Consider the following 15,394-nt stretch of genomic DNA (forward strand, 5'->3'; position numbering starts at 1 on the left):
GCGACTCCAGCGATGCTCGGGTGTGCCCTATACTTAACTTGCTGCATCAGTCCTTACGCCTGCTTCAAGCAGGCGTAAGGAATTGATGTAGCAGCGTCGCACAAGTGCCTGCATGAAATCCTGTAGATTTCACGCAGGCAGTTTTGCGAGGCGCACCTGCCCCGGAACGCCCACCCTGCGCCAGAACACCCACATGTGGCGCAGTGCTTTACAAGATGCGTCACATTGTAAATGGGTCGCAGGGATGCGCCACGTTTCTGCCGACGTTGCGTCACGCAACGGCGGCGTAAACTTGGCCCAAGTCCGACACAAATCTGCCCCATAATTTTTCAAGAGAAGGTGGAAGGTGCACTCGTAGCAAAGTTAGACACATAAGCAGTAGTTCCAAAAAGTGCTTCTTTTATTAAATCAATCCTTAAAAATGCGTTTTGTTCCCAGTAGTGCCAACAGAGAACTTCATCAGGGCCACAACAATCATAGACAAAACGAAACATTAACTGTACATTACCAACATTTAAAAATACACACAATATTAAACAGAATGACCCACAACTTTATGCAAAAAAGATATATAAATTACTTTCCACATATATATATATATACAAACATGTATACACAACATTAAGACCTTAAGTCACATAGTTGATATGTATGTATCACACTTATAGCATATTCAAAATACGTATATAGGGCCTCATTTATGAAAAGTGACAAATCGCTGCGTGAAAACAGCGATGCGTCACTTTTCATTGCGCCCTCCTTGCGACACCAATGATGCGTCATATTTACAGTATGACGCATCATGTCGCAAGGAGTTACAGATACGTCAGTATTTCTGACGTATCTGTAGGCGCAAAAGTGACGCATTGCTGGAGTGTGTCACAAAAGTGACGCAACTCCAGCAATGTGTCCTTTCACATGGGGCAAGCCTCATTTGAAAAGGCCTGCGTCAGTCTTACGCCTGTTGTGAGGCAGACGTAAGATTTTGACGCATTTGAGTCCTAGAAGTGGTGCAGTAAAATCTCATAGATTTCTCTGCGTCACTTCTATAACCCTTTCTTGCGTCAGAACGCCCCCCTGCATACATTATACCTAGATCAGGGGTTTACAAAGTGACGCATCTACCTAGATGCGTCACTTTGTAAATATGGTTCGACAAGGCACATTTTTTACGCTGCTGGTGCGTCACAAAAAGTGACGCACCGGTGGCGTAAAAGTGACGCACGGCCTCAGAAATGAGGCAGATAGATTTTACAAGACATAAAATGACATGTGACTGTGACTCGCACCTTAGGACGATGGGTGCAGGAAGTTTGTTGCACCACCTGGTTACTGATTGTACATGTGGATTGGTTGAGCTGGCATGAAGGATGCAGTGTGCACAGTGGCTCCAACACTTTTAACCAGCTGTAATAGAGTACCAGGAGTATGACAGATAATGTGGCCAATAGGAATACAACGGGTTTAAGGCCAGTGGAAACTGCCACTGACGGCAAACAGAGGTAAACTTGAGACATATGTCATGACACCCAGTAGCCTTAGTGGGGTTAAAACTGGTCTTTACCTACAAATGCTCCTCTCCATCAGCAAACCTACCTGCGTAGAGACGCATGTCACCATCTTCAACCACTACTCGACTACAAGGCTTAGCTCCCTGCTCAGACTGCTGGGGTTGGCTTGGTTACACAGTCCAATTCTGAGGAATCTGTTGAATGTATAGTGCTTAAGGAGCAAGAGCCTAGATTATATCAGTAGAGGTGGCAAATGTGGTATGGCATCCCACCTTGGTTTCTGGGCTTCAAATGAATATAAATGCAATCTTTCAACGGATAAACTGTTCAACGCCATCACCGGCCAAGGAAAAAAAAAGATGCAATGACATAGCGCCTACCCACAGATTACAGCCATCAATCTATTTCTACGCTTTCTATAACCTCATATTGCATACTTTGTGAAAACATCTCTTCCCACTATATTCCTAATTTCCTGCATGAGACCTGCCTTTGAATTAAATCAAGTGATTGTTCTCTCCTTCCTTTCAAATGACTTCTTATCCTCCATCCTGTGCATGCCATGCTCTCCTTGAATTCTACTCATTTGTTGTCTGACTTACTTTCCGCTATATTCCTGCAAATGGGCCATACCTTTCTTCATCATGAACTGTCCTTCATTCCTTGCTAACAGTATCTACCCCCTCTCGGCTATATGCTAATCACAGCTTCCCTTCGTATGAATTCATTAATAATCACAGCAAACTCCTATCAACCTAATCTACCACAAAGAAAATGGAGGAAATGAAATGTACAGAACAGCGTCCTCAGTGCAGGTCTAAGCCCACTAACCACAAGTACTAGGGTAGGGTGCAACTTGCCTCAATTCGCTTCAACATCTTGTTTGGGGTAGTAAGCATTATAAAAATACAATTAGAAAACAATACAATGGGGTAGGAATATTGTAACCCAAGACACAGGGCGTCAAGAACATGAATGTCAATATCCATGACTTTCCCCGTGCAGTTTTGCTTTAGCTACAAGCACAGCTGTAGCTTTAAGTATACAGTCTTCTCCAGTGCTGTGTTTGTTCATGTCCTGAGTCCTCTGGAGGGTCTGAAACACTGACCCAACCCCCCCTCTACCACCATTGGGCCTTATCGCGCATGCCTGTAAATTATGCCATGCTAACACTAAAATAACTTTAGACAGTATTGCCATTTTTAGGTCGAGCGGGAGCCTACGCGTAAGCGCTGCTCTGCAAAGATCTAGGGTAGTTCAGTACGGGGAGAAGTACGGGTCCCCTATTTTGTATTTACTTGTGCCTTTGTCCTTTTGTAAATGCTGGTGTCTGATTCCTTAATTTGGCTTCTTAGTCCCGCCTTAGTTAGACCATGTTGTCATGTGTAGCCTCCCATGGCTACTGGTCCCTTCACTTACTTGCTACACTTACATGTACTTTCTTTTTAGTTTCCTGTTCCCGCCCCCTCCCTGTGTCCCCGTTACTTTTGTTCCAGCACCCCTCCCGTTTTCGTGTTCTCCATCCACCCGCCCCCTCCCGTTGTCCCCGTTCCCCTTTGTTCCCGCCCCCTCCCATTGTCCCCGTTCCCCTTTGTTTCGCCCCCTCCCGTTGTCCGTGTTCCCCATCCCCCCCTCCCATTGTCCCGTTCCCCTTTGTTCCCGCCCCCTCCCGTTTTCGTGTTCTCCATCCTCCCGCCCCCTCCCGTTGTCCGTGTTCCCCATCCCCCCCTCCCTTTGTCCCCATTCCCTTTGTTCCCACCCCCTCCAGCTGTCCGTTGTCTCGCAGCTGTTGGTTCTTACACCGTACTGTATCCAAGTGCATTCACCAGCAGGTTCCAGATTGACTACATGACATATGTTCCCTTTCATCTCATTGTTGAGCCAAAGGACTACAAGCCGCAGCTCCCCATGCTCCCCCTCCACCCCTGCTCTGGACTCAGTCAGGCTCAGACAGACTCTGAAAGAGAAAGTGCCGTGGGCAGAGCCACCTTCAGAGCTGGGATCAGAGTGCGACATCTGCGAGAAGCCTCTCCTCTCACCAAGGCTGGCCGAAGATGAATGGGCGGGCGAACCTCCGTCCGTTGCTCCCGCATTCCTCTCTTTTCTCCCAGGGGAGGGTAGGCAGGAAAGTCCCAGGCTTGGGCCTAGAGGCTCAGCATACTCTTGACGAGGCACTTAGGGGATGGGCCAATGCTGTTTCAACTCCATAGCGGAGAGACACCCACCTGGACTGTGTAAAGAGGACATAGATGGCACATTTGCTGCGGTTCTTAGCATTGTGTTTCTGTCCTAGACTCGAAGGCACAGTTGGAAGCATAATCGTGAGGCGCAAATCACGTCATGTGATAGTGGGATTAAGGGTCTGAATAACGTTTTTTTTTTAAACATGTTTTTATTGTTTTTTTCCATAAGCAACATACAGGTGATATCAAATAACATCAGCCCGATCCCCTCGCTGTGTAACCCCAATACATATCCGATCGTATCACATTTATGCAAGACCTCCTACTATAATTATAGTATCCCACAGCGTCCCAACAGGGTCCATTTGAGCATCCAATCAAAAACGTGTAAGATTTATTCACACCTGGGCACAATATTCCGAACCAATCAACTAACTAAGACCCCCCCGCCTCATTCTCCCCCCTCCCACCCGCCGGTGTGTTCTGCTGTTAATCCCTTCCAACATATAAAGTGCATGTGTACATTCAATAAAATCCTCTCTGTATGGTGACATTCCTTATTCCGATCAATTATTCCACTTCTTCTGTATTGTCCTGGTTAGTCAGTTCCTGTACTAGTGCCTCCCATGCTCGCACCGACTCCAGCGCCCTGTCATTATTTTGCCTACGCGCCTGCTGAAATTGAACCGCCCCCTCACTCCTGGCCCATTTCAGCAGGTCAGCTTTCCACCTCTTAACACTAGGCCCCTCCTTCGCCTTCCAGCGTATCGTGATCTCCCTTTTAGCTAACACCAACCCTAGATCTATAAACTTCGTCTTGGAGGTGTGGGGAAACCAATGCAACACGCACACTGCCATATCAAATGTCAAACTGCGGTCTGTGATTGAGTTCAGCAGCTCTCCCACTTCAATCCAATAGGTTCCCATACTCGGGCATCCCCACAGCATATGTTCCAAATCAGCTCCTATAGCAGCGCACCTAGGGCACATCGCGTTGCTAGTCCCAAAATATTCCATATTCTTACCAGGAGTCAGGTAGGCTCTCTGCAAAATGAAGAAATGGACCAATTGGAACCGCGCATTCCTAGTACCCTTCCAAGCCCTGCGTAGGATACGCCCCCATGTGGTTTCTGGTATGGGTCGCCCCACACTCCCCTCCCATTTCAAGCGTAGGGCCTCTAGTTGAGGTAATCCCTCATTAAAACATCCTGGAATACAAACATGTGACCGCTTTGAATGTGCCACTAGCCATCATCACATATTGGCACGCCAATGTCGTCTTAGGCTCCAGCAAACCTTCCTTCCAATGCTTTTGAATCGCATGCACTAAGGCTGCATGCTCCAGGAAGCCCCCCCAGTTAGATCGAACCTTTCCTGCAACACTTGATACTCCAAAAGTACTCCATCTTCATATAAGTCACCTAGAACCTGGACCCCAGCCTGTTCCCAGTCCCATAACGATGACCAGTCCCCCTCATGTGGCAACGCAGTTAGCATGCCCAATGGTATCTCCGGTGCATAAGGGTGTCGTGCTCCCGCCCTCCGTTGGCTCCTATTCCAACATTGTCGCAGGGTCTTCTCCTCCAGGGTGAGACCACTAAGAGACAAACGCTGTTGCATTACCATAAAGGACAGGACATGCCTCGGGATCCTACTACCTCGTGCCGAATCAGGTCCCCTGATCTCCACCGCTACCGCCTGCGTAAGAACCTGCGCCGCTATATAATACAATTCCAAATCCGGAATCGCTAACCCTCCTTATGCTCTCGGTCTCATCAGCATCTTGATGGCGACTATGCGTCTTCCGGAACCCCACACGAATCCCCACTATCATGGACTTCAAGGTCACAAACACTGAACTCGGTACCCACATAGGCAACAAAATAATATAGCAGCCGAGGCAGTGCCACCATCTTAAGTAAAGCGATCCTTCCCATCACCGACAGCGGGAGAGCACTCCAAAAGGTCATACTCCCCTTCAAAGACCATATGTATCGGCCTACATTCCCTTTCAGAATGTCAGCGACTCCATAATAGATGTGAACTCCAAGACACGACAGACACACAGGTTCCCACCTCACCCTCCAAGGTAGCTCAGGTACCGCCCCCCCGGAAGCGCCGGGAATAGACATGCTTTGGACCAGTTGACTCGCAGACCCGACACCTTTCCAAAATCCAATAGCAGCCGTTCAGCGCCTCATCCGTGTTCTCCAGGAACAACAAGTCGTCTGCGTATAGGGAGATATACTGTTGTATCCCCCTGAAGGGAAGCCCCCCCGTACCATCGCCCCAGCCTAGCCCGCACCACCAACGGTTTCACCGCCAAGGCGAACAGCAGTGGAGAAAGTGAGCATCCCTGTCTCGTCCCTCTAGCCACCTCGTATCTGGGAGAAACCAACTGCCCCACCCTCACACGCGCCCCCGCTGAGACTAACAGCACCGTCGTCCATCGCACAAACCTTTCGCCCAGCCCAAATCCTCCCATGACCTCATATAAGTACTTCCGTTCTAAGCTATCAAAGGCCTTTTCAATGTCTACAAACAGCACCGCCGCCCCGGGCAAGCACACTGGCCCAACCTCCAGAACCCTCAACAGTCTCTTGATATTAGCGGCCGTGTTCCTGGTAGGGATAAACCCCGCCTGGTCCCCATATACCAGGACAGTCATGTGCTGCACCAGGCGTGACGCCAGAATCCGGCTAAGAAATTTATAATTGACAGTCAGCATCGACAGTGGGCAGTACGCCGCCATATCCGTGGCTTCTTGGCCCGGCTTCGGCAATGGGACTATGAGAGCCTCACGCATCGTTCCCGGCAACCGGCCCAATTCACGTGCTTCATCATATACCTCCAACAGCCTAGGCGACAGTATGTCACCAAATTGGGAATAAAATTCAACTGGCAATCCGTCTATGCCCGGGGTCTTATTCCGTGCCATTTGCTTAATGGCACTTCGAATCTCCTCCAGCGTTATATTCCGGCCCAAAAGCTGCACCTGTTCTTCTTCCAGAAGCGGAAGCCGCAGATCCTCCAGATAGGAGCCTACGTCACTCCCCTCCATTGTCAGCATACTCTTATACAGCTTCTCATAATAAGTACGAAACTCTTGCAATATCCCCTTCTGGGTATAAATCAGGCCGCCCCCTTCAGCCTCCAGGGCCCGAATCGGGGAGCCCCGTGGCACTGGATTCGCCAACCACGCTAACAGTGTTCCCGATTTATCTCCCTCCCTGTGCACCTTCTCAACATACGTCTTATAATCGTTCCGGCCTTGCCTTTTCCGCTTCCCGTAGTTTCCCCGCCCGTTCCTTAACCTCCTGCAACAGAGTCTTCCAGAAACCTGCATATTTGCTAATACAAACCCCCCACATCACTACCTTGAAGGAGTCCTATTCTATTGCCCTCGTGGTGGCTGTGCCCACATTTTCCGAAAAATAATGCACAGTCCCTTCCTCCACCGCTCCCTGGAACGCAGATTCCTCCAACATTTCCGGTCTCAAGAGCCATAGTGGAATGTCTGCCCTCTCCTTCGTCCAGTGCAGGGTGAGCAACAGCGGGTTATGATAGGATAAAGTTATAGTAAGATACTCCGAATACACCACCGCCCCCACCTCCGGGGAACACAACACTGCGTCCAGCCGGACATGCAGTTCATGCAGGGCCGAGAAATAGGAATAGTCCCTATCCTGCGGATGCTGCGATCTCCACATATCCACCAATCGCCATTCACCCTGCCACGCCAGCCTATATCTAGACAATCTATGCACCGGTGACTCTCTTAAGGGGGGGTGCGATCTATCTAAGGTCGCGTCTGCTATGTAAATAAAATCCCCCCCCATCAGGATTGGGCCTGCTAAGATCTGCGCCAGAGCCCCTGACATACGATCTAGAAAGCGCGCTTGCTCTACATTGGGGGCATACACACTGCATAAGGTCAATTACCTACCATACAGACGCCCAGTAACTGCCATAAATCTACCCTCGCTATCAATTGTGTGTCGGAGCATCTGAAAAGGGACCCCCGCCCTGATCCACACCAATGCACCTCTCGCAAATGCTGAGTGAGTAGCACTAAATACCTGACCCATCCATCTACATTGTAGCGCTATGCCTTCTGATTTAGTGAGATGCGTCTCCTGTAGCAGAGCTATATGTACCCCTCTCCTGACTAAATATGCGTGAAACTTGTGACGCCTAGCCATGGTGTGAAGCCCTCTGACATTCCAGGTTATACATTTCAAATCATGGATCGTTCCCATTGTCACTAGTCACATGCTCCTCTGTTCCACCCATAACTCCTTATACAATAATATCGATGTTTTAATATCGATGGTATAGAATATCGATGTGCAATAATATCGATAGACAGAATATCGATATTAAGGTATGTATGTTACTAATATCGAAATTTTGTTTAGTGTTATGTATGCTATTATGTTTTTTATATGTTTGTTAAACATGTTTTTTAATGTTTGTTTAGAAATTAGTAATTTTGTTAACATTTTGTGTTTTAGTATCAGCGCGGGTTGTGGGTTTATAGGGGAATAGGGTGGGAAGTAATTTAATTATAATTAATTCATTTTTGTTATATATTTTTGATTAATAAATAATTATTAATTAATGATTAATTGGTAATTAATTATTATTTATTAGTTAATTAAATTAATTAGAGTTAATGTAGTAATATGTTTTTGTTATTGTTAATTAATAATTAATTGGTAATTAACTATTATTAATTAGTTAATTAAATTAATTAGAGTTAATGTAGTAATATTTATTATTTATTGTTATTGTTAATTTATAATTAATTGGTAATTAATTATAATTAATTAGGTAATTAAATTGATTAGAGGTAATGTAATAATATTTATTATTCTTTGTTATTGTTAATTAATAATTCATTGGTAATTAATTATTATTAATTAGTTAAATAAATTAATTAGAGGTAATGTAGTAATGTTTATTATTTTTTGTTATTGTTAATTAATTATGAATTGGTAATTCATTATTAATTGGTAATTAATATGTGTTAATGAGTTTATTTATAATTACATCAGTTTAATAATATTAATTGTTTTAATTGATTAATTGATATTTATATTATTTTTGTTTTTTTGTATGTGTAGTGTGTTATGTATTAAAGGGGCAGTAGTGTGTGAAATTATTTTTATCCCCATGCTATCCAACCCTTTCCCTACTGTTGCAGCCTCTGGAGTGGGAATAGTAATTTTTACCCCTACTCTATCCAACGCTTTCCCTACTGTTGTACCCTTTGGAGTGGGAATAGTAATTTTTACCCCTACGCTATCCAACGCGTTCCCTACTGTTGCACCCATTGGAGTGGGAATAGTAATTTTTACCCCTACGCTATCCAACGCTTTCCCTACAGTTGCATTCTCTGGGGTGGGAATAGTAATTTTGACCCCTACGCTATCCAACGCTTTCCCTCATGTTGCGCTCCCTGGAGTGGGAATAGTAAATTTGACCCCTGTGCTATGCAACGCTTTTCCTACTGTTGCAATATGTGGAGTAAGTATATATATTAATTTATATGTAGAGTTTTTAATTTATTTAAATGTATATATATTAGTTATTATTTTTTAAATATGTCTTAATATTTATATTTATAATTTGTTAAATTATATTTATTTTTAAATTATTTTACATTATTATTAATACATTTAAAAAAACGATATTTTTAACTTTGATATGTTTGTACTACGATATTTTTTTTCTCGATATTTTTGTACTTACCTTTATGTAGATAGAACTCCGATATTTTTTATGTCGATATTTTTGTGTCCATATTTTTGTATGTCTATATTCTGTCTGTCGATATTATGTCATAGATTCACTCCAAACACACCAGCGATCCCCAAAACCTTACCCAATCACCTACATCCCCAACTCCCCCACCCCCAAGACAGGACCTAAAACCAAACTGTTAGTCCCCATCCAAACTAAGTATGGGCGGAAAATCCGTTACGCTCGCGGATTTTGGATTTTCGGTAAATTCGCAATCCGCGAGATTTGCGAATTTCCCGCAAAATCCGCAAATTCGCACGCAGCTGATTTTTTTTTCTTGGTGATACAATTCTGCGGCGCGCGGCGTTGGTGATACAATTTTGCGGCGCGCGGCGTTTATCAACGTTTGCCGAGTTGTTTTTCTCGATATATTGCGAGTGCTGCGCCATTTTGGATCTTGCTGCGGAATCCCGCGGGAATTTGGCGAGCGCGATTACGTCATCGCGGCTTGCCAACTTGCACAGCGAGAGTTTGTCAACGCGAGTACGGCGAGATCACGTCTTGCGGTACTTCGCAATTGCGAGATTTGAGATGCGGCGAGCAGCAACAATCTCGCACAAGCGAAAATATAAAATTTGCAATTCTGCACAAGAAATCCACCAGCAAGCAGCATAAACCTTCTTGAAATGATGATTTTTATCTGAATAACTCCTTAGGTTGACATTTGCCTGCACTTTTTTAGCGAGGAGTCCATTTTGGGGAGGGGGGTGGGAGGAAGGAAGTGCCCCACAGTCTTCAACTTCCTGTTCCTGTCCAGCAGGCTCCTCCCAGTGCTTTGTCCATCTCCTGGTCACTTTTCATTTGGATCTGGAGCTGGAAGGATTACTTTTTGTGGATGCTGCTGGATATTTGGATTTGAGGCCTTTTTGACTTTCTTTGGATCACTGTTGGATTAGAAATTTTACAAGTAAGTTTGTTTGGGGCATTACGGTTGCTGCAACTACAATTTTGGAATTTTCAATTTTTGGGCTGTTTTGGGGCCTTTTGCCCAGGGGTACTCAGTGGTGGGTGGACTGAGTCTTTCTGTGGGGTGTCTTGAACTTAAACATCATGGAGGGCATGGATGGATTGGGATTGTGCTGATTTTTCAGTGATTTTCGTTTTTTGGGGCTGTACTTGTGGCCTTTTCACCAGGTGTATTTGAGTCTAGCATGGGCCTAGTCTTTCTGTGGGGTGTCTTGAACTTAAACATCATGGAGGGCATGGATGGAATGGGATTGTGCTGATTTTTCAGTTATTTTCGTTTTTTGTGGCTGTACTTGTGGCCTTTTCACCAGGGGTATTTGAGTCTAGCATGGGCCTAGTCTTTTTGTGGGGTGTCTTGAACTTAAACATCATTGAGGGCATGGATGGAATGGGATTGTGCTGATTTTTCAGTGTTTTTCGATTTTTGGGGGTGTTCATGGGGAGGGACAGGCCATGTGGCTGGGGGCCATTTTGAGTGCTCCTACAGGCCCTGGCCATGTGCTGGGAGGCAAGTGGCCATTTTGAATGCAGGCATTGTTGTTAGGCCTGCAACCATTTTGCCTACTTTTCAACGTTTATGCCCAGGGGTAGTGAGTCTTGCATGGGCCTAGTCTTTCTGTGGGGTGTCTTGAATTTAAACATCATGGAGGGCATGGATAGAATGGGATTGTGCAGATTTTTCAGTGATTTTCGTTTTTGGGGGCTGTACTTGTGGCCTTTTCACTAGGGGTATTTGAGTCTAGCATGGGCCTAGTCTTTCTGTGGGGTGTCTTGAACTTAAACATCATGGAGGGCATGGATGGAATGGGATTGTGCTGATTTTTCAGTGATTTTCGTTTTTTGGGGTTGTACTTGTGGCCTTTTCACCAGGGGTATTGAGTCTTGCATGGGCCTAGTCTTTCTGTGGGGTGTCTTGAACTTAAACATCATGGAGGGCATGGATGGAATGGGATTGTGCTGATTTTTCAGTGATTTTCGATTTTTGGGGGTGTTCATGGGGAGGGACAGGCCATGTGGCTGGGGGCCATTTTGAGTGCTGCTACAGGCCCTGGCCATGTGCTGGGAGGCAAGTGGCCATTTTGAATGCAGGCATTGTTGTTAGGCCTGCAACCATTTTGCCTACTTTTCAACCTTTATGCCCAGGGGTAGTGAGTCTTGCATGGGCCTAGTCTTTCTGTGGGGTGTCTTGAATTTAAACATCATGGAGGGCATGGATGGAATGGGATTGTGCAGATTTTTCAGTGATTTTCGTTTTTGGGGGCTGTACTTGTGGCCTTTTCACTAGGGGTATTTGAGTCTAGCATGGGCCTAGTCTTTCTGTGGGGTGTCTTGAACTTAAACATCATGGAGGGCTTGGATGGAATGGGATTGTGCAGATTTTTCAGTGATTTTCGTTTTTTGGGGCTGTACTTGTGGCCTTTTCACTAGGGGTATTTGAGTCTAGCATGGGCCTAGTCTTTCTGTGGGGTGTCTTGAACTTAAACATCATGGAGGGCATGGATGGGATGGGATTGTGCTGATTTTTCAGTGATTTTCATTTTTTGGGGCTGTACTTGTGGCCTTTTCACCAGGGGTATTGAGTCTTGCATGGGCCTAGTCTTTCTGTGAGGTGTCTTGAACTTAAAAATCATGGAGGGCATGGATGGAATGGGATTGTGCTGATTTTTCAGTGATTTTCGATTTTTGGGGGTGTTCATGGGGAGGGACAGGCCATGTGGCTGGGGGCCATTTTGAGTGCTGCTCCAGGGCCTGGCCATGTGCAGGGAGGCAAGTGGCCATTTTGAATGTAGGCATTGTTGTTAGGCCTGCAACCATTTTACCTACTTTTCAACCTTTATGCCCAGGGGTAGTGAGTCTTGCATGGGCCTAGTCTTTCTGTGGGTTATCTTGAATTTAAACATCATGGAGGGCATGGATGGAATGGGATTGTGCTGATTTTTCAGTGATTTTCGTTTTTGGGGGCTGTACTTGTGGCCTTTTCACTAGGGGTATTTGAGTCTAGCATGGACCTAGTCTTTCTGTGGGGTGTCTTGAACTTAAACATCAATTGAGGGCATGGATGGAATGGGATTGTGCTGATTTTTCAGTGATTTTCGTTTTTTGGGGCTGTACTTGTGGCCTTTTCACTAGGGGTATTTGAGTCTTGCATGGGCCTAGTCTTTCTGTGGGGTGTCTTGAACTTAAACATCATGGAGGGCATGGATGGAATGGGATTGTGCTGATTTTTCAGTGTTTTTCGATTTTTGGGGGTGTTCATGGGGAGGGACAGGCCATGTGGCAGGGGGCCATTTTGAGTGCTGCTACAGGCCCTGGCCATGTGCTGGGAGGCAAGTGGCCATTTTGAATGCAGGCATTGTTGTTAGGCCTGCAACCATTTTGCCTACTTTTCAACCTTTATGCCCAGGGGTAGTGAGTCTTGCATGGGCCTAGTCTTTCTGTGGGGTGTCTTGAATTTAAACATCATGGAGGGCATGGATGGAATGGGATTGTGCAGATTTTTCAGTGATTTTCGTTTTTGGGGGCTGTACTTGTGGCCTTTTCACCAGGGGTATTTGAGTCTAGCATGGGCCTAGTCTTTCTGTGGGGTGTCTTGAACTTAAACATCATGGAGGGCATGGATGGAATGGGATTGTGCTGATTTTTCAGTGATTTTCGTTTTTTGGGGCTGTACTTGTGGCCTTTTCACCAGGGGTATTGAGTCTTGCATGGGCCTAGTCTTTCTGTGGGGTGTCTTGAACTTAAACATCATGGAGGGCATGGATGGAATGGGATTGTGCTGATTTTTCAGTGATTTTCGATTTTTGGGGGTGTTCATGGGGAGGGACAGGCCATGTGGCTGGGGGCCATTTTGAGTGCTGCTACAGGGCCTGGCCATGTGCAGGGAGGCAAGTGGCCATTTTGAATGTAGGCATTGTTGTTAGGCCTGCAACCATTTTGCCTACTTTTCAACCTTTATGCCCAGGGGTAGTGAGTCTTACATGGGCCTAGTCTTTCTGTGGGTTGTCTTGAATTTAAACATCATGAAGGGCATGGATGGAATGGGATTGTGCTGATTTTTCAGTGATTTTTGTTTTTGGGGGCTGTACTTGTGGCCTTTTCACTAGGGGTATTTGAGTCGAGCATGGGCCTAGTCTTTCTGTGGGGTGTCTTGAATTTAAACATCATGGAGGGCATGGATGGAATGGGATTGTGCTGATTTTTCAGTGATTTTCGTTTTTTGGGGCTGTACTTGTGGCCTTTTCACTAGGGGTATTTGAGTCTTGCATGGGCCTAGTCTTTCTGTGGGGTGTCTTGAACTTAAACATCATGGAGGGCATGGATGGAATGGGATTGTGCTGATTTTTCAGTGTTTTTCGATTTTTGGGGGTGTTCATGGGGAGGGACAGGCCATGTGGCAGGGGGCCATTTTGAGTGCTGCTACAGGCCCTGGCCATGTGCTTGGAGGCAAGTGGCCATTTTGAATGCAGGCATTGTTGTTAGGCCTGCAACCATTTTGCCTATTTTTCAACCTTTATGCCCAGGGGTAGTGAGTCTTGCATGGGCCTAGTCTTTCTGTGGGGTGTCTTGAATTTAAACGTCATGGAGGGCATGGATGGAATGGGATTGTGCTGATTTTTCAGTGATTTTCATTTTTGGGGGCTGTACTTGTGGCCTTTTCACTAGGGGTATTTGAGTCTAGCATGGGCCTAGTCTTTCTGTGGGGTGTCTTGAACTTAAACATCATGGAGGGCATGGATGGAATGGGATTGTGCTGATTTTTCTGGGGTTTTTTTCGATTTTTTTGGGGTGTATAACTGAACTGATGTTCCTCTGTCTTCCATTGTTTTTAGGTGCACAAGACTCAAGAGAACCACCAGTGCCAGGAGGAAGTCCTGCAGCGGTGTGTGTGTGCAGCATAACGTCACGCAACGTCACGTCTGGCCTCAGACAACTCTACAATTCGTGCAACTGCGGCCTGCTGTCTGACCTGCTCTGAAGAAGATGGCCCCAAAAAAAGGTCTCCGTAGCTCCTCTAGCAAGAAAGTTGCTAGTAAGGAGCAGAAGAAGCAAGTTACCAAGGAGGCTGGTGTGCCAACCGCCATGTTTGTTGGGAGCAACAAAAAAAAGTACGCCTGCAGCAGCAGGATCTGCTGGGGACCAAGCTGGGAGCAGCACCCCAGCTCCATTGGGTTCAGTGCCTCCACCACCACACCAACTTAAGTCAAAGCCCTTGAGTGCTTCAGAGGCAGTCAGTGTACTTCTCCAATCACCATCGACCAGTGATGTTGGCTCATCGCAAGAAAGTAGCAGCAATATCCCTGAATCAACACAGGTTGTTGTAACTCATCTGACAAGTGTTGAACAACCACAGCCGCAACAACATGTGCAAGTAGTACAAGCCGAAGTACATGTGGAAGGAGAGGCAGCGCAAGGAGATGCGCAAGCAGAGGTGCATGGAGGGTCACAAGTGCCCACAATAGTTGTTCCTCCCGAAGTAGGGGCACATCAGGAAATTGACAATCAGACCGAGGTATCATTTGAGGAAGCCACTCCTCCTGATGATCATTCATTGTCTTCCACATCCCTAGCAAGGAAAAGATCAAGGGGGGTGTCTACATCTTCTTAAACTCACCTCCTACTGATGATCTGGATGACGAATGGGTACCACCACGGCAGCCTGAGAGTGAGGCACACCATGATCTGACAAAGATACCTAAGCGTAAAAGGAAGGTCGTCGAAAAACTCATAGCTATGGAGTGTGATGAGGCTCAACAAGAAGTGACGCATACTGCTGCTGATGAAGCCCTTCACGACGACGATCCAGTCATCATAATGGTCACTGCAGCCCCAGCGGGTATGCAGCAAAGAGACATTTTGACCCTATCCCGAGAAGCTGCTGAGCGTGATGATGATGTCGACGAGGAGTCAATGGAAACACAACAATCATTG

Source organism: Lissotriton vulgaris, chromosome 8, assembly GCF_964263255.1.
Source record: "Lissotriton vulgaris chromosome 8, aLisVul1.2, whole genome shotgun sequence".
Lineage (NCBI taxonomy): Eukaryota > Metazoa > Chordata > Amphibia > Caudata > Salamandridae > Lissotriton > Lissotriton vulgaris.